At 37.1% G+C, this 21,548-nt stretch overlaps 2 pseudogenes; both read right to left on the reverse strand.

Annotated features, from left to right (window-relative positions):
* LOC149265198 (beta-carotene hydroxylase 2, chloroplastic-like) overlaps positions 1 to 10,141 on the reverse strand; it is a 42,463-nt pseudogene extending 32,322 nt beyond the window's left edge.
* Positions 10,142 to 14,937: 4,796 nt separating this feature from the next.
* On the reverse strand, positions 14,938 to 16,872 carry LOC149265199 (beta-carotene 3-hydroxylase 1, chloroplastic-like; annotated as a pseudogene).
* Between the last annotated feature and the right edge of the window lie 4,676 nt (positions 16,873 to 21,548).

Genomic DNA, 21,548 nt, shown 5'->3' on the forward strand with positions numbered 1-21,548 from the left:
CCAAAGCTCTTTTAGTGGGCATGTGCTGTGCATGATCCAAGGCGTTGTCTAAATTACCAACGATCCCTCCTAACTTTTTCCAAGCATGTTCCAAACCTCGTTGAGTGGTTACGTGGTGTGCATAATCAAAGGTTTTGTTTAACATTATACAATTTTGAGGTTTGGTTTTTTGAAATTTGGTGATATGTATATATTTTTTGAAAATTTTAAATTTTGTTGTTTTAAAATGAGTTTTTAATTATAGATTTAATGTTTAAAAAAATGTTAAAATATTTAAATTATGAAAAGTTTATAAGTCAAATTTATAGTTTCAACAAATTTCTATTAAATTTTAAACAAATTATGTGGATTTTTTTCGAAACATAAAACAAATAAAACACAACATAATCTAACGCTTTCCCCACCCCAAACCAAAAAGCTTGTTCTTAGAAGTGTCCATGTGGTACTTTTAAATGGAGTTGTCTATAGTGCGACTTTTTGGACTTTCCAGTGCCAAAATTCGGCAGAAGAATTTGAGGTGAAATCTTGATTTGTGGTATTTAAACTGGTTTTTTGATTGTATATATGGATTCAACACCATAAAAAACCCCTAAGGCACTTCGATTGTGCAGGGGTTACCCATCAAACTTGTGATTTCAATAAATCCCTGTCAGATTTTAGAGAAATTAGATCAGAAAAACCCACCTGAAAAGCTTCCAAAAAGTCGCACTAAAGACAACTTGCTTTTAAATCCATGACTTTTAAAAGGTTGAAAGGGCTTTTTAGCATACACACAATGTTTTCAAATAAGAAAAGGTTTAGGATATTTAAAGTTATTGACTTAATTTTAATATATATATTTTTTGTAAGTCAAGGTTCTATTCATTCATAAAAAAAGAAGTACATCTGGGACAAAAGACAGGTAGTCTCACCCCAAGTAGGTTTGTTGACTATCACTAGCAGCATATGACATAGAAACAAAAGTACAACTAGAGACACAATCCATAACTTAGGAGGCCAAAAACACCAAAATACAAATACGACAATTAAAACACCTGTAACCAATCCTTGGAGGAGGCGGGGAATGGTCAGAACACTGAACATGCTGCTCAAAATGGGTCATCCATGACTCCAACTTCTTCACCTTCTTAGATAGCAGATTCACACCACGCCATACCACCATAATCCTCTCTCGAACATGACATTGAAAATAATGCAGCTCGTTGAGTGTAGCGATGACCGTTTCATGTTCTTCCCTCCTAGCCTTCTTAGAATATTCAAAACGGTCCAATACAGAGTGAACCAGGTCACGACAACTCTCAGGACAACATTGTCTACTCGCAATTGCCCCACGCCCATGACATTGCACCTTACCTTGACCACCGGTGTCGCCCCTGCGCGTCACACTGCCCAACTCTGCAGTCCCCATTGTTTGCCCACCTTGACCTGCCTTCAAGCTTCCCTGACCACCACAAGCCCCCGATACTGCTTGACCCACGTTGTTGACGATTCTACCACCCCACGCAGACCCCTTATTCACCACCGCCACCTTCAAATTCGTACGACACCCCCTTGGTTGGCCGAAATTCCTTTTGACGACGGGTATAAAGCGAGAATTGTGTGTCATGGAGCGCATTGTAACAGAGTTAATAACACCAGTTAACATCGAAACAACCCAACTCACCACAATGCACGCCAAACTAACTATCAATCCCAAATTTACCAAAATACTTGGATGACAAGGTGCTACCTTCCCATTGTCTCCCACTTGAGGAGTAGAAAATGAAACCGTGACAAAGAAACTCCACAAGAAAACTAGAGGGTTACCAACTACCCTGACAGAAGGAGTTACAGGGAACAAAGGCACAAACTAAGCGACGAGACATATAGCCATCGACTTAGTAGTCCTGAACCCCTCTAGATAATCAACTACCTTAAAATCCTTAGGGCAAACAATCCCCCGCCAACCCAAATAACTGATTACCTAGTGGTGGGTCACGGGTGACCTCAGAAAACCTTCAAAAAACAAGACCCCAGAAGAAAACAAGTTGATAGGATAAAAAAACTCCCCCGTAAACACAGAAAGAAACCAAGAGCATAATTGACTGACCAGCCACGAGAAGGCTCGATTCTAACCTGATAACCAGATACAAAGAACTGAGATCACTGAAAAAAATAGGAAACCACACACAAGAAAGGATACTTATCAATTGCGTCGACTATGGAAATGCCACCATTCCTAGACAGGGCACCAGCAGGAGAGACTGATAATACCACTAGAACTAAGCCTACTCACAGACCATCAAAATGCCGCAACTTCATACCAAGTTTGGAGATCAACAAACTCCATATACCAACGTCCCTCACCAAATTCCACTCCCAACGTAACTGATGCAAATTTTGTACACTGCATATTTACTCCCCCCATACTACTAACGCGGTGAGAGGACAAGGTGGATGACCTCCACACCAACAACCATTTGTTCGTTATCATAAACCACACATTCAGATTTCCTCAATGTTTGTCACCCCATCGGGGAGACTTAATTTTATTTTTAAATCAAGTATATTATTGATATAATCTATAAAATTTATAAATAAAATTATATTAATATGTATAAATAAAATTTGATTATTTAGGGGACCAGGAGTATGCACTAAAACTGCTTCTGCTTGGCTAAGAGCTCGTCTTCCTCGGATGTAAGGAAACAGGGTAACGACCTAAGACCCAGATGCATCTGACAAGAGTGAAAGTCTTATGTATTATAAAATTCAGAGGACTAAAAATATAATATAATATAGTACTAGTAAATTAAATAAATAATATAAAATTAATTTAGACAACGTCTTGGATTATGCACAGCACGTGACCACTAAAAGAATTTTGGAACATGCTGGAAAAAGTTAGAACGGTTGGTAATTTCGCATTTTAAAATTAGAGTATTGTGTTAGACAACGCATTGGATTATGCACAGCACGTGACCACTAAAAGAGCTTTGGGACATGCGTGGAAAAAGTTAGGAGGGTTGGTAATTTCTCATTTTTAAATTAGAGTATTATGTTAGACAACGCCTTGGATTAAGCACAGCACGTGACCACTAAAAGAGCTTTGGAACATGCGTGGAACATGCGTGGAAAAAGTCAGGACGGTTGGTAATTTCTCATTTTAAAATTAGAGTATTATGTTAGACAACGCCTCGGATTATGCACAGCACGGGACGACTAAAAGAGCTTTGGAACATGCGTGGAAAAGGTACGGCTGTTGGTAATTTCTCAGTTTTGGAAAATTACTGTCCATTTCTTTATTTGAAATGATTTAAAATGCTGGATATCAATGGTTCAATGCGCTTAAATGATTATGTATTATAAAATTCAGAGGACTAAAAATATAGTAGAGTACTAATATATTAAATAAATAATATAAAAATAATTTATTGTACAATAATCTGCCATGCGTAATTATTTTACCATATTTCACTTAATTGAATGTTAATTTATGAAATGAAATAATTGAATGTTAATTTAAGAAAAAAATAAAAATGAATGGAAAAATAAAAATATATTGATTTATAAATTTCTTTTTAATAGAAAAAAAAGAAGATTTAAGTGAATAGTTGATGTTTATTGGTGTTATAGCTTTATGTTTGCTTATATCTTAATTGTTATGTAGTTATATTTATGATTTTTTTTCATTATTATGTAGTTTGTACAAAAAGAATTAAAAAAATTGACCCATTTATAAAGTGGATCGGATATTGGTTTTTTGTTTTTTCTAGAGGGTTGCTAATATTTGATGTGTTGGGGCATTAGTACTCCAAAACAAGAAGCCACTAAATTCATTGTATTTTGCAGATATTGGAAATAATATTTTTCTCTTGTTTTTAGGAATAAGCTATAGTTGTGAAGGAATGGATGATTTGACATCCATTCTGATGATTTCCTCTGGCCCTCTCCGTGATTTCTTCGACCCTAACGTCAGACCCCACCGTCCCTTCGTAGCCTTGCCTCCTCCTCCTCCCATCCCATCATTCCCTCCTCCCCTGCCCACACCCTCTGCTACCCTGCATTAACTTTGAATTTTGCTTCAAATTGTGCCCTTTGAATTAAGGAATTCAAATGGAGTGTGCCATCTTCGTTATCCCCTACAACTCCAACGCCACATAACCAAATTGAAACTGCTCCCATGCGACCCGACCCGATGCCACAAAACCGAGCTCGCTCCCCTGCGACACTTCTTCTCCCAACGACGGAATAAGCTATAAGTCATCCTATTCTCTTTCACAACAACCAGAGAATTCACTGGTAAGCATCGCGCCAATTCTGGAGGTCCCTCCCACAGAATTCGTCCTGCGACCGAAGATTTCACATCAAAAAGTTGCAGGAATTCTGGAAGTGTGTTGTTATATCTCTGGTTATGTCATTATATGTCAGGTTCTAACATTTAAGGTACCAACCTTATAATGTCTCTTCTATCTAAAACTTTAAAGGGTTTCCTTTTAATTGGTTTTTCATATGTCTAGATATCCAAATATGTAGATATTTGGAACACCCTTAAACTTTCATAATGTATTACACTTAAGAAACTCCTAGATGTTTGGTTATTTGAGTATCCAAATAATGAGAACATTTGTTCTTTATCGAGCTTCCGCCCTTTAGCTCCTTTTCTCTTCTAGCCCTCTATCACAACCACTACCAATCCATGTGACTAGGAGCTAAGGTCAAGACATCAAAGCTCAAATTAATAGAGATTTAGGCTTTTGGTTCTTTCCACTAACACATTAGTTTGCAATGTAATTAAGGTTGGTTGAATTATCTAACGCAAAACTCCATGTCCAAAGAAACACATGAACAATAAAATATCACAAGAATGGTAGAAGCAAGACATGAAATGGAGCAATTTAACAGAATGAGAACCCAATATACTTTCAAATAGCATTATCATCAAACCATAGGAAAGAAAAGAAAATCTATATATCTTTGGAAACTAACGAGAATGAGATAGTGAATTTTTAAAAGATGCATCATACTAGAAAAGAGAAGAACAAGTATCTTAGAAGTGCGAAGCAAGGAAGAATAGTGATGGGTGTGTTGGTTCTGTCATGTATTTCAATCTTAATAAAGAGACAGATAAAAGCGTGAAATAAGCATTCCATTGTAGACTCTTCCAGCAGTCCATAGTGGGAGACTCTTGGTCAGACTACATTTCTATTCTCATTTCAAGATTCTACCATTTGAAGGCGCAGGAGGAGGACAAACACAAACACAAACTCTTTTCTTTTCCTTCTCTATCCCAATACATGCAACACTCTGCTGATTTTTAGTTTTCACCTGCAAGATTGACTTCAAGGGCACCATTAATTATGCATTTCATCTTTATTTTTGGACTCACCTCGTTAAGTTATTATGATACCAAACCCTTGTGGATGTGATATGTAAACCCCCAAAATGAAATTTGCCTCCCATTCACTACACAATGCTATATTCATTTTTGTTATCCCTAGCTCATCATTTGCTTTTCCTTCTTTGATCTATTTTCATGCATATGATATGATGTGAAAATTGTTTGTTGTAGAACTTGATATTGAGACCATTATTAATGACATGAGTTTACATCATTTATATTGTGCATTTTGACATGTTCCATTCAAGGGTGAGAGAAGTTGAATACATTGATTTGTTGGGAAGTTGTATCTCTTCTTGAGTAATTTTCTTATCTATTTGTTGTAAGTGTGTTGACGGTGTTGGACCCACCAACATTCAAGGGATATCCTCGATCTGAAGTCCCAATCAGACCTCACATCGTTTGGTGTAGGAGCCCCATCCGGTATAATGGTCCAATTGCCAAATAACACAAGCAGGAACGTCATAGCCTTCACTGAAGCTTTTGGAGGCCCTTTATTTTACTATTATACAATTTCTCTAACTCTTCACAACCTCCAACCTCTTCCAGTTCATGTGAAACTCAAAAATCAATAAACTACCAATATATCTTCACCTAAGATCACGCATGAATAACTCTAAACACATTTGAAATACAAAGCTACAAACATTTATAAGGGAAGAAGCAAACTCATTTTTGGTCCAAGGAAAAGACCATATGGTACACCATTAAACTTGTCTGCATGATGAAGCTACAATGGCATTTAAACAAATTTGTGAGAGATTCACTACTTACTGGAAATAAATCTATGTCTAACTAGATGAAGCGATCTATAGAGCTATGATAAGGAATCTAGGAACAAACGTGGTGTGCAGCTGCTACCTTAAGAATATATGGAACATAAACAATAGGCCCAACAAGAAAGCAATGGTGAACAAGACCATCATGGACAAACATATATGCCATGCCAAGCCCCTGAGGAATTTTTCAAAATGCACAGTAGGTTGACAATAGAGTGACTAACATACTCATGTTGAAAATCACCTTGACATAGCTATTAAGTCAAACTTGGTTTAAATTTACAATGATCGCATCATTCTTTAAAGAATACTGTCAATTTAATACTTTTGTGAATTTCAATGGTAGCAACAGTCAAAACAGAGGCCAGCACTTACAACACCAAAACAAAGGTCTGGCACAAGGCCTTTGTGAAAGAATCCATAATCCAGTAATGCAATGGTCGGAACAATGTTGATGACAGAAAACACGTCATTCAACTCAAAAGGCCCCTCTCTTGGCCTGTGATGAGACTACCCAAAGAAATTGCATTCTTAATTAGAATGTAAAACTAACATCTCCGCAACCCTGTAATCAATGAAGCAAAAGGGGATTGCATAGTGCAAAACATATCTACTATGTTACAGCTGGGTTGTTCTTTTAAATAATTAATTCTTGGTCCACCTTTCTGTGAACTGTAGTTATACCTCATGCATATACCACAGCGAGGCATGCGAGAGAGCTCGATGAGCCTAACGAGCCCAATATTCCATTCCAACCTATACAAGAACAATTTAGAGTCATTATTTGAGTAATTAGTTCCAAATCTAATACCAATAGCTCAAGTAGAGAACTTGCAAATACCTTGGCTCCCACTGCTAATGAAAATGTGCCAAACATCTCTATGTAGGGAACCTTTGCACCCTACATACAAATTCCATCAGAGAACAAGCAAGGTAATATACTCGTGTCATCTCATACATATGAGCATAAAGACAAGAAAGTCACATACTACTAAGAATTTATATCCAAAAGCACACACCCATCTAAATGGGTATGATATCCACTTGGAGGTAAAACAATTAACAATCTATTATCATAATTGTGAAGTGGAAGTATTCAAAAGATGGGAAAAGTGATAGCTGGCACTGAGAATTGAAGTGTAAACTTGCATCTGCCAAACAAATATGTAGTAAATAGCCGCAACGACAATGCTAGTAATCCCAAAGTTAGAAGCGATGGCAACAAAGAAGTAGGTGTGGCGTTCAACCTTTCTCCTAGTAGCTCTTTTATCCCACTGCCTTTCATTCTCATAAACTTTATTGCTTTAATAATATGCAAATTCAGTAACAGAATCCTCATCCTCGATGGATTCTGATTCTGTCTCTTATTGTTGGGCTTCTTCACTAAACACAGAGAACTGAGGTAACACTTTCCTTCTCCCACAGAATTCAAAAAAAGCGCGACCAGATTTCAACCCATTTTTGTTAATTAATGAAGCTCTGGCAAACACAAGATAATATCGAGAAAACGCCCTTCTTGGTGGTGGTGCAGCTGGTTTGGTTGGCGCAAGAAGAGGTGAGAGGGTCAAATCGCACATCGACAATCGACATGGAGATGAAATACTCCACATTTTTGTTTATTCACGTCAATACTGCAGATGGCCTTTATGCTCTTCCCCGAATTGGAACCTGGAACCTGTTCTGTAAGCTCGTAGACACCTGTGAACACTTTCCCGAGATTCTAAGAGAACGATCTCAGGAAACCATTATCCCTTTTAACCACCAAGCTTTGTTTTCACAATTTACCACCTCTTACCCGACTACGTTTGTTCTTGCCCAATATTTACTGTGTACTTTTATCCCATCTTATCTTTCCCAAAGGCAGTTAAAACATGTTAACATCGTCTTCGATTGACAATTGAATTTGTACGTACACCGATCCCTATAGTGGATTGAACCGAAGTTTATCTCCTCACTCGCGAATTTTCCATGTGTAAGATTTTAACTGACGGAGGATGACGAAAACGAAGCAAGGGGATTCGCTAGGGTGAATAGTGTTTTCTCACCCCAATCCCACAATGAAAAACTCCTTCGACATAAATATCAACCAAGACACCGTATCTTATGCTCAGGGAGTAGTGAGGTGTTCCAGCGTGGACAACCATAGCATGATGTCTAATATCGGTGTTGATATGCAACATGTAATGTTGCAGCTGTTAGATTTGAAATGGTTGACGTTACAGAGAAGTTTGGATTTGAAATGAATTTAAATCAAATGCCTTTCATACACCCGCCATCACATCGAATGCTCTATAACAGCTTGGATAAGATTCCACTTAATACGAGTATGACAGTATAATAGACTGCAAATTGTACTGCAAACGATGAGACGACGGCTGCAACATCATTAATAAATAAGAGCAAAACTCCCTTAACCAATAAAATTAACTAAAAAATAAATTGATTTTTTTTTATAAAGTTAACTTTACAGATTTTGGTTTAATTTTTAGTCAACCTTAAAACTAATTAAAGTTCAACTATTATCTATACCGGTGGCACAAAAATAATAATAATAAATTATTTTTCATTATTGGAAAAAAAAATACAAAATAAAAAAACTCCAACAACATTTACTTATCAAACAACACAGTGTTGGAAGGTCTCCTCTAAGAATTCGCCAGAGTAAGGCCATTATTTGAGCCCGTTCTTTAAAAGATTTTGTTGTCCCATTATATAATCAAGTGTTGAATACTATGGGATACTGCGTTTTTTTTAAGTTAATTGCAACGGTTATATTCCAACATAAAACATTATATTTTAAAGTGAAAATATATGGTTTTCTTTGGTATTGCATACCGTGTTAAAGTTATTGCATTCCGAAAAATCTTTTAATTACCTTTGAGAGATTGATTGAAAGAGAAGTTGTTTACACACATGGTTGGAAAGTTATTTTTTTTAATGTGAAATTATTATTATTATTGGGTTAATTTAAGAAAAAGTTAGTAAATTTTCACAAAAATGTATTAACAATCTCTCAAAATCTCTCAATACCGTAAACCAAAATTCATAAATATTTATTTATACATATTAATATAATTTTATTTATAAAATTTATAAATTAAATCAATAATATATTTGATTTTAAATTAAAATTAAGTCTCCCTGATGGGAGGTGACAAACATGGAAGAAATTTGAATGTGTGGTTTATGATGACGAACACATGGTTGTTGGTGTAGAGGTCCTTGTCCTCTCACCGTGTTAGTAGTATAGTGGGAGTAAATAAGCGGTGTGCGAAATTTCCACTAGTTACGTTGGGAGTGGGAGCGGGTGAGGGACGTTGGTATATGGAGTTTGTTGATCTCCAAGCTTGGTATGAAGTTGCGGCATTTTGATGGTCTGTGAGTAGGTTGAGTTCTAGTTGTATTATCGGTCTCTCCAGCGGGTGCCTTGTCTGGGAATGGTGGCGTTTCCATAGCCGACACAATTGATAAGTATCTTTTCTTATGTGTGGTTTCTTGTTTTTTTCAGCGATCTCAGTTCTTTGTATTTGGTTATCAGGTTAGAATAGAGCCTTCTCATGGGTGGTCAGTGAATTCTGTTCTTGGTTTCTTTCTGTGTTTCCAAGGGAGTTTGTTTATCCTGTCAACTTGTTTTCTTCTTGGGTCTTGTCTTTTTGAAGGTTTTCTGAGGTCGTCCGCGATTCATGGCTAGGTAATCAGTTATTTGGGTTCGCGAGGGTTGTTTGTCTTAAGGATTTCAAGGTAATTTATTATTTGGGGGGGCTCGGGACTACTAGGTCGATGGTTATTTGTCCCGTCGCTTGGTCAGTGTCTTTGTTCCCTGTAGCTCCTTCTGTTAGGGTAGTTGGTAACCCTCTAGTTTGCTTGTGGAGTTTCTTTGTCACAGTTTCATTTTCTACTCCTCGAGCGGGAGACAATGGGAAGGTAGTACCTTGTCATCCAAATCTTCTGGTAAATTTGGGATTGATAATTGGTTTGGCATGCATTGTCATGAGTTGGGTGGTTTCGAGGTTAACTGGTGCTCTTAACTTTGTTACAATGTGCCCCATGACACGCAATTCTCGCTCTATACCCCCGTCAAAAGGAATTTCGGGAAACCAAGGGCGCGTGGTACGAATTTGAAGGTGGCGGTGGTGGATAAGGGGTCTGCGCAGGGTGGTAGAACCGTCAGCAGCATGGGTCAGGTAGTATCAGGGACTCGTGGTGGTCAGGGCAGCTTGAAGGCAAGTCAAGGTGGGCGAACAATGGGCACTGCGAAGCTGGGCAGTGTGACGCGCAAGGGCAACCCCGGTTGTCAGGGTAAGGTGCGATGGCCTGGGGGTGGGGCAACCACGGGTAGACAATGTTGTTCTGAGATTTGTCGGGACTTGGTCTAGTCTGTATTAGACCGTTTTGAAAAGTCTGAGAAGGATAGGAAAGAAGAACATGAAACAGTGATCGCTACACTCAACGAGCTGCATTATCTTCAATGTCATGTTCGAGAGAGGATTGTGGTGGTATGGCATGGTCTAAATCTGCTATTTGAGAAGGTGAAGACGCTCGAGTCATGGATGGCTCATTTCGAGCATCACGTCCATTGTTCTGACCATCCTCCGCCTCCTCCAAGAACTGGTCTAGATAATCCTGCTTCTATTACCTCTTATGACTAAGGATGGTTACGTATTTTGGTGCTTTTGGCCTCCTCAGTTATGGATTGTGTATCTAGTTGTACTTTTGTTTCTATGTCATATGCTGCTAGCGGTAGTCAACAAACCTGGTCGGGGTGAGACTACTCGTCTTTTGTCATCGATGTAATTCTTTTTTGATGAATGAATAGAACCTTGACTTACAAAAAAAATATATTAAAATTAAATCAATAACTTAAATATCCTAAACCTTTTCTTACTTGAAAATTTTGTCTATACGTTGAAAAGCTCTTTCAACCTTTTAAAAGTCATGGATTTAAAAGTACCACATGGACACTTCCAAAAACAAGCTTTTTGGTTTGAAATGAGGAAAATGTTAAATTATAATGTATTATTTAAAATTTAATAAAAAATTATTAAAACTATAAATTTAAATTACAAACTTTTCGTTATATATATATATAATTAAAACCTCATTTTAAAAAAAACAAACAAACAAAGGTACAAATCACCGAATTTCAAAAAACCAAACCTCAAAATTGTATAAGGAATTGTCTATAATGCGACTTTTTGGAGATTCCGGTGACGGAATCCGGCGGAAGAAATTGAGGTTAAATCTTGATTTGTTGCAGTTAAAATGGTTTTTTAACTGCATATTTGGATTCAACACCCTCGAAAACCCCTGGGACGCTTTCATTGTGCAGAAACTAGCTATCAAACTTGCGATTATGCACACAAACGATTAAACAAAACCTTTGATTACACTCAACCAGGTTTGGAACATGCGTGGAAAAAATTAGGAGGGATGGTTGGTAATTTAGACAACGCCTTTGATTATGCACAGCACGTGACCACTAAAAGAGCTTTGGAACATGAGCGGAAAAAGTGAGGACCGTTGGTAATTTTGTATTTTAAAATGGAGTTGTTTATAGTGTGATTTTTTGGATTTTTGGTGTTTGAATCTGATAGAAAATTTTGGGGTGAAATTTTGATTTGTGTTATTTAAACTTACTTTTTGATTCTATATATGGATTCAGCATTTTGAAATTTTTAAAGCATTTGGATTGTGTAAGGTTACCCATCAAACTTGTGATTTCAATCAATTTTTACTAAATTTTAGAAAAATTAAACCGGAAAATTTTCCAAAACATAACACAAAAACAACTCATTTTAAAATTACAATTTATTTCTTAAAATTACTATATCATGTTAAAATTATTATATTATATTAGAGAAGGCATTGGATTATGCACAGCACGTGACGAGCTTTGGAACATGCATGGATTCAATAAATTCTTACTAAATATTAGAAAAATTAAATCTGAAAATTTTCCATAAAAAAACACAAAAGACAACTGGTTTTAAAATTACAATTTATTTCTTAAAATTACTATATTAGGTTGGAGAACGCATTGGATTATTCACAGCACGTGACCACGAAAAGAGCTTTGGAACATGCATGGAAAAAGTTTAGGACAATTACTGTTTAAAATTACTGTATTATGTTAGACAGCACGTGACCACTAAAGGAGATTTGGAGCATGCGTGGAAAGGTTACGGCTGTTGGTAATTTCGCAGTTTTGGAAAATTACTGTCTCTTTCTTTATTTGAAATGATTTAAAATGCTGGATATCAATGGTTCAATGCACTTAAATGATTATGTATTATAAAATTCAGAGGAGTAAAAATATAATATAGTACTAATAAATAATATAAAATTAATTTATTGTACAATATTCTGTCATGCGTAGTTATTTTACAATATTTTACTTAATTGAATGTTAATATATGAAAAAAATGAAAGGAAAAATAAAGATTTAGTGATTTATAAATTTATTTTTAATGGAAAAATAAAGATTTAAGTGACTAGTTGACGCTTATTGGTGTTGTGTGTTGTATGTTTGTTTATATTTTAATGGTTATGTAGTTATATTTATGATTATTTTTTTAATATTATGTAGTTTGTAAAGAAAAATTAAAAAAATTGACCCATTTGCAAAGTAAACCTTGGTTTTCTGTTATCTTAGAGGGTTGCTAATATTTGATGTGTTGGGGCATTAGAGCTCCAAAACAGGAAGTCATTAACTTCTTTGTATTTTGCAGATGTTGGAAATAATATTTTTCCCTTGATTTTAGGAAAAAACATTAGTTGTGAAGGAATGGATGATTTGACATCCATTCCGACGATTTTATCTCACCCTCTCCATGATTTCTTCGACCCTCACGTCAAACCCCACCGTTCATCCACGACCTCGCCTCCTCCTCCTCTCGTCCCATCATCCCCTCCTCCTTTGCCCACACCCGCTGCCACCCTGCATTAACTTTGAATTATGCTTCAAACTGCGCCCTTCGAATTAAGAAATTCAAATGGAATGTGCCTTTTTCGTTATCCCCTACGACTCCAATGCCACATAATCAAATTCAAGCTACTCCCGTGCGACCCAACCCGATGCCACAAAACCAAGCTCACTCTCCTGCGACACTTGTTCTCTCAACGACGGAATAAGCTATAAGTCATCCTATTCTCTTTCACAACAACTAGAGAATTCATTGATAAGCGTTGCACCAATTTTGGAGGTCCCTCCCACAGAATTCGGCCGGCAACCGAAGATTTCACATCAGAAAGCTGCAGGAATTCTAGAGTTGTGCCGTTATATCTCAGCCCGACTTTAATTCTGGTTCTGTCGTTATATGTCAGGTTCCAACATTTAAGTACCAACCCTATAGAGTCTCTTCTGTCTAAAACTTTAAAGGGTTTTCTTTTAATTGGTTTTTCATATGTCTAGATATCCAAATATGTAGATATTTGGAACACCCTTAAACTTTCGCAATGTATTACACTTAAGAAACTTCCAGATGTCTAGTTATTTGAGTATCCAAATAATGAGAACATTTGTTCTTTATCGAGCTTTCGCCCTTTAGCCCCTTTTCTCTTCTAGCCCTCTATCATGGCCACTACCTATCCGTGTTACTAGGAGCTAGGGTCAAGACATCAAAGCCCAAATTAATAGAGATTTAGGCTTTTGGTTCTTTCCACTAACACATTAGTTTGCAATGTAATTAAGATTGGTTGAATTATCTAAGGGAAAACTCCATGTCCAAAGAAACACATGAACACTAAAATATCACAAGAATGGCAGAAGTAAGACATGAAATGGAGCAATTTAACGAAATGAGAACCCAATTTACTTTCAATCAGCATTATCATCAAACCATAGGAAAGAAAAGAAAAGCTATATATCTTTGGAAACTAACGAGAATGAGATAGTGAATTTTTAAAAGATGCATCATACTAGAAAAGAGAAGAACAAGTATCTTATTCTCATTGGTATGACAAGTGCGGAGCAGGGAAGAATGGTGATGGGTGTGTTGGTTCTGTCATGTATTGCAATCTTAATAGAGAGACAGATAAAAGTGTGAAATAAGCATTCCATTATAGATTCTTCCAACAGTCCATAGTGGGAGACTCTTGGTCAGACTACTTTTCTATTCTCGTTTCCATACTCTCCCATTTGAAGGTGTGGGAGGAGGACAAACACAAACACAAACTCTTGTCTTTTCCTTCGCTATCCCAACACATGCAACACTCTGCTGATTTTTAGTTTTCACCTGCAAGATTGACTTCAAGGGCACCATTAATTATGTATTTCATCTTTATTTTTGGACTCACCTCCTTAAGTTATTATGATATTGAACCCTTGTGGATGTGATATGTAAACCCCCAAAATGAAATTTGTCTCCCATTCACTACCCAATGCTATATTCATTTTTGTTATCCCTAGCTCATCATTTTCTTTTCCTTCTTTGGTCTATTTTCATGCATATGATATGATGTGGAAATTGTTTATTATATAACTTGATATTGAGACTATTGTTAATGGCATGAGTTTACGTCATTTATATTGTGCATTTTGACATGTTCCATTCAAGGGTGAGAGAAGTTGTATACATTGACTTGTTGGGAAGTTGTATCTCCTCTTGAGTAATTTTCTTATCTATTTGTTGTAAGTTTGTTGACGGTGTTGGACCCACCAACATTCAAGGGATCTCCTCAATATGAAGTCCCAATCAGACCTCACACTGTTTGGTGTAGGAGCCCCATCCGATATAATGGCCCGATTGCCAAATAACACAAGCAGGAAAGTCAGAGCCTTCACTGAAGCTTTTGGAGGCCCTTTATTTTACTATTATACAATTTCTCTAACTCTTCACAACCTCCAACCTCTTCCAGTTCTTGTGAAACGCAAAAATCAATAAACTATCAATATATCTTCACCTAAGATCACGCATGAATAAATCTAAACACATTTGAAATACAAAGCTACAAACAGTTACAAGGGAAGAAGCAAACTCACTTTTGGTCCAAGGAAAAGACCATATGGTACACCATTAAACTTGTCTGCATGATGAAGCTGTAGTGGCATTTAAACAAATTTGTATGAGATTCACTACTTACTAGAAATAAATCTATGTCTAACTCACAGATAGATGAAATGATCTATAGAGCTATGATAAGGAATCTAGGAACAAACCTGATGTGCAACTGCTACCTTAAGAAGATATGGAACATCAACAATAGGCCCAACAGGAAAGCGATGGTGAACAAGACCATCATGGACAAACATATATGCAATCCCAAAAACGGTGATTCCAAGCCCCTAAGGAATTTTTCAAAATGCACGGTAGGTTGAAAATAAGGTGACTAACATACTGGTGTTGAAAATCACCTTAACATAGTTGTTAAGTCAAACTTGGTTTAAATTTACAGTGATCACATCATTCTTTAAAGAATACTGTCAATTTAATACTTTTGTGAATTTCAATGGTAGCAACAATCAAAACAGAGGCCAGCACTTACAACACCAAAACAAAGGTCTGGCACAAGGCCTTTGTGAAAGAATCCATAATCCAGTAATGCAATGGTTGGAACAATGTTGATGACAGAAAACATGTCATTCAACTCAAAAGGCCCCTCCCTTGGCCTATGATGAGAATGCCCAAAGAAAGTGGATTCTTAATTAGAATGGAAAACTATCATCTCCACAACCTTGTAATCAATGAAGCAAAAGGGGATTGCATAGTGCAAAACATATTTGCTATGTTATAGATGGGTTGTTCTTTTAAATAATTAATTATTGGTCCACCTTTCTGTGAACTGTAGTTATACCTTATGCATACAATGAGGCATGCGAGAGAGCTCAATGATCCTAGCGAGCCCAATATTCCATTCCAACCTATACAAGAACATTTTAGTGTCATTATTTGAATAAACAGTTCCAAATCTAATACCAATAGCTCAAGTAGAGAACTTGCACATACCGTGGCTCCCACTGCTAATGAAAATGTGCCAAACATCTCTGTTTAGGGAACCTCTGCATCCTGCATACAAATTCCATCAAAGAACAAGCAAGGTAATATACTCATGTCATCTCATACATATGAACATAAAGACAAGCAAGTCACAAAATATTAAGAATTTATATCCAAAAGAATACACCCACCTAAATGAGTCTGATATCCACCTGGAGGTGAAATAATTAACAATCTGTTATCATAAATGTGAAGTGGAAGTATTCAAAAGATGGGAAAAGTGATAGTTGGGGCTGAGAATTGAAGTGTAAACCTGAATCTGCTAAACAAATATGTAGTCAACAGCCGCAACGACCATGCTATTAATCCCAAAGCTAAAAGCGATGGCAGCAAAGAAGTAGGCGTGGCGTTCAACCTTTCTCTTGGTAGCTCTGTTATCCCACTGCCTTTCATTCTCATAAACTCTACTGCTTAAATAATATGTAAATTCAATAACAGAATCCTCATCTTCGATGGATTTTGGTTCTGTCTCTTGTTATTGGGTTTTTTCACTCAACCCAGAGAACTGAGGTAGCACTTTCCTTCTCCCATAGCATTCAGAAAAAGTGCGACCATAACTCAACCCATTTTTGTTCATTGACAAAGCTCGGGCAAACGCAAGATAATATCGAGAAAACGCCCTGCTTAGTGGTGGTGCAGTTGGTTTGGTTGGCACAAGAAGAGGTGAGAGGGTCGAATCGCACATCAATAATCGACATGGAGATGAATTACTCCACATTTTTGTTTATTTGCGTCAATAATGTAGATGGCCTTTGTGCTCTTCCCCAAATTGGAACTTGGAACCTGTTCTATAAGCTCGTAGACACCTGTGAACACTTTCCTGAGATTCTAAGAGAACGATATCATGGAACCATTATCCCTTTTAACCACCAAGCTCTGTTTTCACAATTTACCACCTCTTACCCGACTATGTTTGTGCTTGCCCAATATTTACTGGGTAATTTTATCCCATCTTATCTTTCCCAAAGGCAGTTAAAACATGTCAACACCGTCTTCGACTACCGATTGAAACTGTACGTATGTCGATCCCTACATTGGATTGAACCGAAGTTTATCCCCTCACTCGCGAATTTTCCATGTGTAATATTTTAATTGACCGGAGGATGACGAAAGCGAAGCAAGGGGATTGGCTGGGGTAAACAGTGCTTGCTCACCCCAAGCTCGTAGTGAAAAACTCCTTCGACGTAAATATCAACCAAGACACCGTCTCTTATGCTCGGGGAGTAGTGAGGCGTTCTAACGTGGACAACCATGGCATGACATCTAATATCGGTGTTGCTATGAAACATTTAATGTTGCAGCTGTTAGATTTGAAATGGCTGATGTTACAAAGAAGTTTGGATTTGAAATGAATTTAAATCAAATGCCTTTCATACGCCCGCCATCACATCAAATGCTCTATAACAACTTGGATAAGGTTCCACTTAGTCCTGGTATGACAGTACAATAGACTGCAAATTGTGTTGCATACGATGAGGCAATGACCCCAACATCATTAATAAATAGAGCCAAACTCCCTTAACCAATATAAAAAAAAAAAATTGATTTTTTTTCATAATATTAATCTTACAGATTTTGGTTTAATTTTTGGTCAACCCTAAAACTAATTAGGGTTCAACGATTATCCAATGCATTATACCCGCTACCACAGGGATAATAATAAAAAATCACAATATAATTAAAAATCATTTTGCATTATTAAAAAAAAAAACAAAATAAAAAAACTACAACAACATTTAATTAGCAAACAACACACTTTTTGAAGGTCTCCTCTCATAGTTCGCCGGAGTAAGGCCATTATTTGAGCCCGTTATTTAAAATATTTTGTTGTCCCATGAAATAATCAAGTGTAGAATAATATTGCATACTGCTTTTTTTTAAAGTAAATTGTAACGATTCTATTCCAACATAAAACATTATATTTTAAAGTGAAAATACATGGTTTTCTTTGGTATTGCATACCGTGTTAAAGTTACTGCATTCCGAGGAATCTTTTAATGACCTTTGAGAGATTGATTGATAGAGAGGTGAAAGAGAAGTTGCTTACACACATGGTTGGAATGGAAAGTTATTTTTAATGTGAAATTATTATTATTATTGGGTTAATTTTAGAAGAAGTTGGTAAATTTTCACAAAAATGTATTAACAATTTGTCTATATTTACTTACGTTAAACCAAAATTCATAAATATTTATTTTAAAATATAAAAAACATTCATATATGATAAATAAAATATTTCATTTTATTTTCAAAATATTGATTTACTCTGCTTTATTAGTCCCTGCCATCTGGCAATGGCATGGGACTATAGTAATCGGTTAGCGATGTTAAACAATTAATTCACCTGTTTGTTATTAGTCAAGATAACTTATAAACTAAAGTTTTCAGTTTCGCCATCTTATTTGGCCTCTTCCCGAGGCGGAGAGGCCAAAAGCATATATTATGTGTATATAATTTTGGAAATATGTTTCACTGTGTTTCACTAATGTAAACATTAGTTTCGCAGTTTAACAATATTAAATGCTACACTGCTGTAAGTTTCCAAGTTGAGGTAAGTTTCCAAGTTGAAATTGCCAGGTTGCCAGGTGGTGCTACCAGGTGGTGCATACTGCATGTTGTTTCCAGGTGGTGCATACTGCATGTTGTTGTTGTAGGCCTGTGCACAGAACACCTTCAAGGTATGCACGCCAGCTACCTGCTCTGGACATGGCAAATGGAAAACCCTTGTTGTAAGCACTATAATAGGAATATGAATAAGCAGAGAGCACACAAAGAAGCGAATATGCCAGTCATCGAAGTGCATCAGAAAGTTCAGACTTGCTTAACGACCTTGTCCGCCTGGCCTGCCTGCCTTCCTGCAAGACTGGGTGGCCATCCAAGAGCGATGAGGATGAAACGGGTGCTAGCCTTGACAACGCTGCCTTTCACTCACTTAGCGCCCTCAGACTCACTTTGATACCGATGGTTGAACTGGCCCGGGAAGGAATACTGTAATTGATTCCTTCTCCATTTCTGAGCAATGAAAGAAACGAGGGATTTCTTCTTCGCTTGGTGTCGGCATATCGAATAACTCATAACTCAACAGAACATGCAGCATCATCGCAGCAGCAGGACAACCAGTCCGCTTTCCGTTCCATGTTGTTCTTTCTATTATTGTTGTTCTTTATGTTCTTTCTATTCACCCCGCTTTCAGTTCAATACGCACCTGCTCACATCGAAACCTCACCTCATGCTTGCTGCTACTGCAAGTATTAACCAAGCTTCTAAGATTTTTCGCTCAGCTATCCAACACGCAAGATTAAGATAGAAGCTAACCGTAAGAAACCCTAAATGCATAGGCAACACTATTTACAACACCAACAAACAGCAAAAAGAGAAATTTAAAAAGGCACAGTTACAACATAAAAACCAGCAGAGACCTAGTTACTCTACCTCGTTCAATTTCTTGTGTATTATACTGAAGTGAGAACAAATTCATCTAGTGCGGGACGATGAGTGTAACAAATTCATCTGGTGCGGGACGATGAGTGTAACAAATTCATCTGGTGCGGCCTTTTTATTTTTTATTCAATAGTCATGTCTCTATATCACCAGCTCTATCCTATCAAGATATTCACGCGAAATTGGGCGGAGCCTGGAAGAGAAATTGGATGACGAAAGTTGGAGTAACTGGAGATAGCGAGAAACCATCATTTGTCAACGAGATGACGATCCAACAACAGAGAAGAGTTGGAATTCGATCGGGTCAAGTGAGGTCGAATCTAGTTCTTGCTCTAAGCAACGGTTTGAACATTTTCATGAGGAGACAAGGGTTGGTCAAGTAGCATTTATAGAGGAAATGCAGTGCGGTAAGAGCCAAAGACAGATAGGGTCGAGCTTTCATTTATAGAGGAAAGACACGACAGTAAGAACCAAGCTTTCAATTGATGTTTTTAACCTCTGCATGCATGTTATACATGTTTAGCATTCATTCTACAAGTGTCTTTGCCAAATCTGCTTAGGCTTTTATTTCACTGTAACTTTAATGTCATGTGGCGCTTGAGTGGGTGTAATGAACAACTTTAATGTCATGTGGCATTTGAGTGGGTGTAATGAACATCTCACAGTAAAAAATAACATTTAATAATGTAATTTTTAAAATAAATATTTCAAACTTTGGAAATTACATCTGATATCATTATTTAATACTATAAATCATAGTTATGGCAGATTATTGAATTCGCTTGAGATACTTATCCGCATTTTGACCTACTCCTGTCAAAATTGACTAGGGATGCTAGAATCGAACCTTATTACCATAGAGCCCCCTCCCTCAGATGATATTATGAAAATTGATCACTCGATTATTCATGATTTTGTGTTCAACGAAGCCCGAATACCACTAACCACCCACGCCTATTGGATGGATACACTAGTTCTTTTGTGTGCAACGAACCCGACTAATCTCTGATTCCAACGCATATATGATTTGACTGGCACTTGGTTGTTGTCATGTGGTGCAGACTATGGGTTCATCCATGGCATCAGAGGTTTTTTCTACCGCTATTTCTTTGCTGGTTGTAATTCCTCCTCTCTGGGACTTGTACCATTTTGGACGCAGTTCCGAATTAAGCTATCTTGGCTGCTATTTTTTTAATGAATACCAAGTAGTGCAATGCGTAAGTAATCTGAGAGTTCAAAGTAAGAGCTTTCACTTCCAGTCCATCCCTTGGTCTCGATGAAGATCATCTGCTTCTTGTCTACAAGGCAATTGAGTGAGTTGATTCAATTACTTTTTCCATACAATCAATTCAAACAGAAAAGTAAGCTACTTGTAATATACTAGATATGTATTTCCTTGGCTACTTATATGTAACTATTTTATTACTGAATAGACTGAACTTACATACCAAGCCATCGAACCAAGCGTTGTGAACTCAACCTCGTATCGCAACTACATGCATACAAGTTCATGACTCACTTTATGAAGCCATTCTCATTCTGATTCCCATTGCCTACCATCCATTCAACGATCCAACGATTCCATGCTATGCATGTCCCCGTGGCTTCAAAGGCAGAGCTCTGGGTGGATAAATGTTTGAGCAGTAGCGAGTCGAATTGAAGAGAACTAGGCAACCCAATCTTTTTATACCGACGAAAGGGGAGTCGACAGATAGAAGCAACTAACATTTTCCATGTCTATAGTCAGCAACAACTTAAAGTTGTGGTCTACAGACGTAGGAACAACGGAAGAACCTGCAACATTTTGAGACCTATGCAGATCTTCAATGGGAATTGGCTGCAGAGGCTGGGCGTGGACAACTAGTAGGAGTTAGGATCGTAGCGAATGGGAACTTTTGGAGCTAAATCGTTGCGGCTTGTAGAGTGCTTGTCCGGCTTCATTGTTTTTCTGTG

The sequence above is a fragment of the Pinus tabuliformis genome, chromosome 6 (genome assembly GCF_031772625.1).
Source record: "Pinus tabuliformis cultivar Carrire ecotype Pingquan chromosome 6, CPIR1, whole genome shotgun sequence".
Classification (NCBI taxonomy): Eukaryota; Viridiplantae; Streptophyta; class Pinopsida; order Pinales; family Pinaceae; genus Pinus; species Pinus tabuliformis.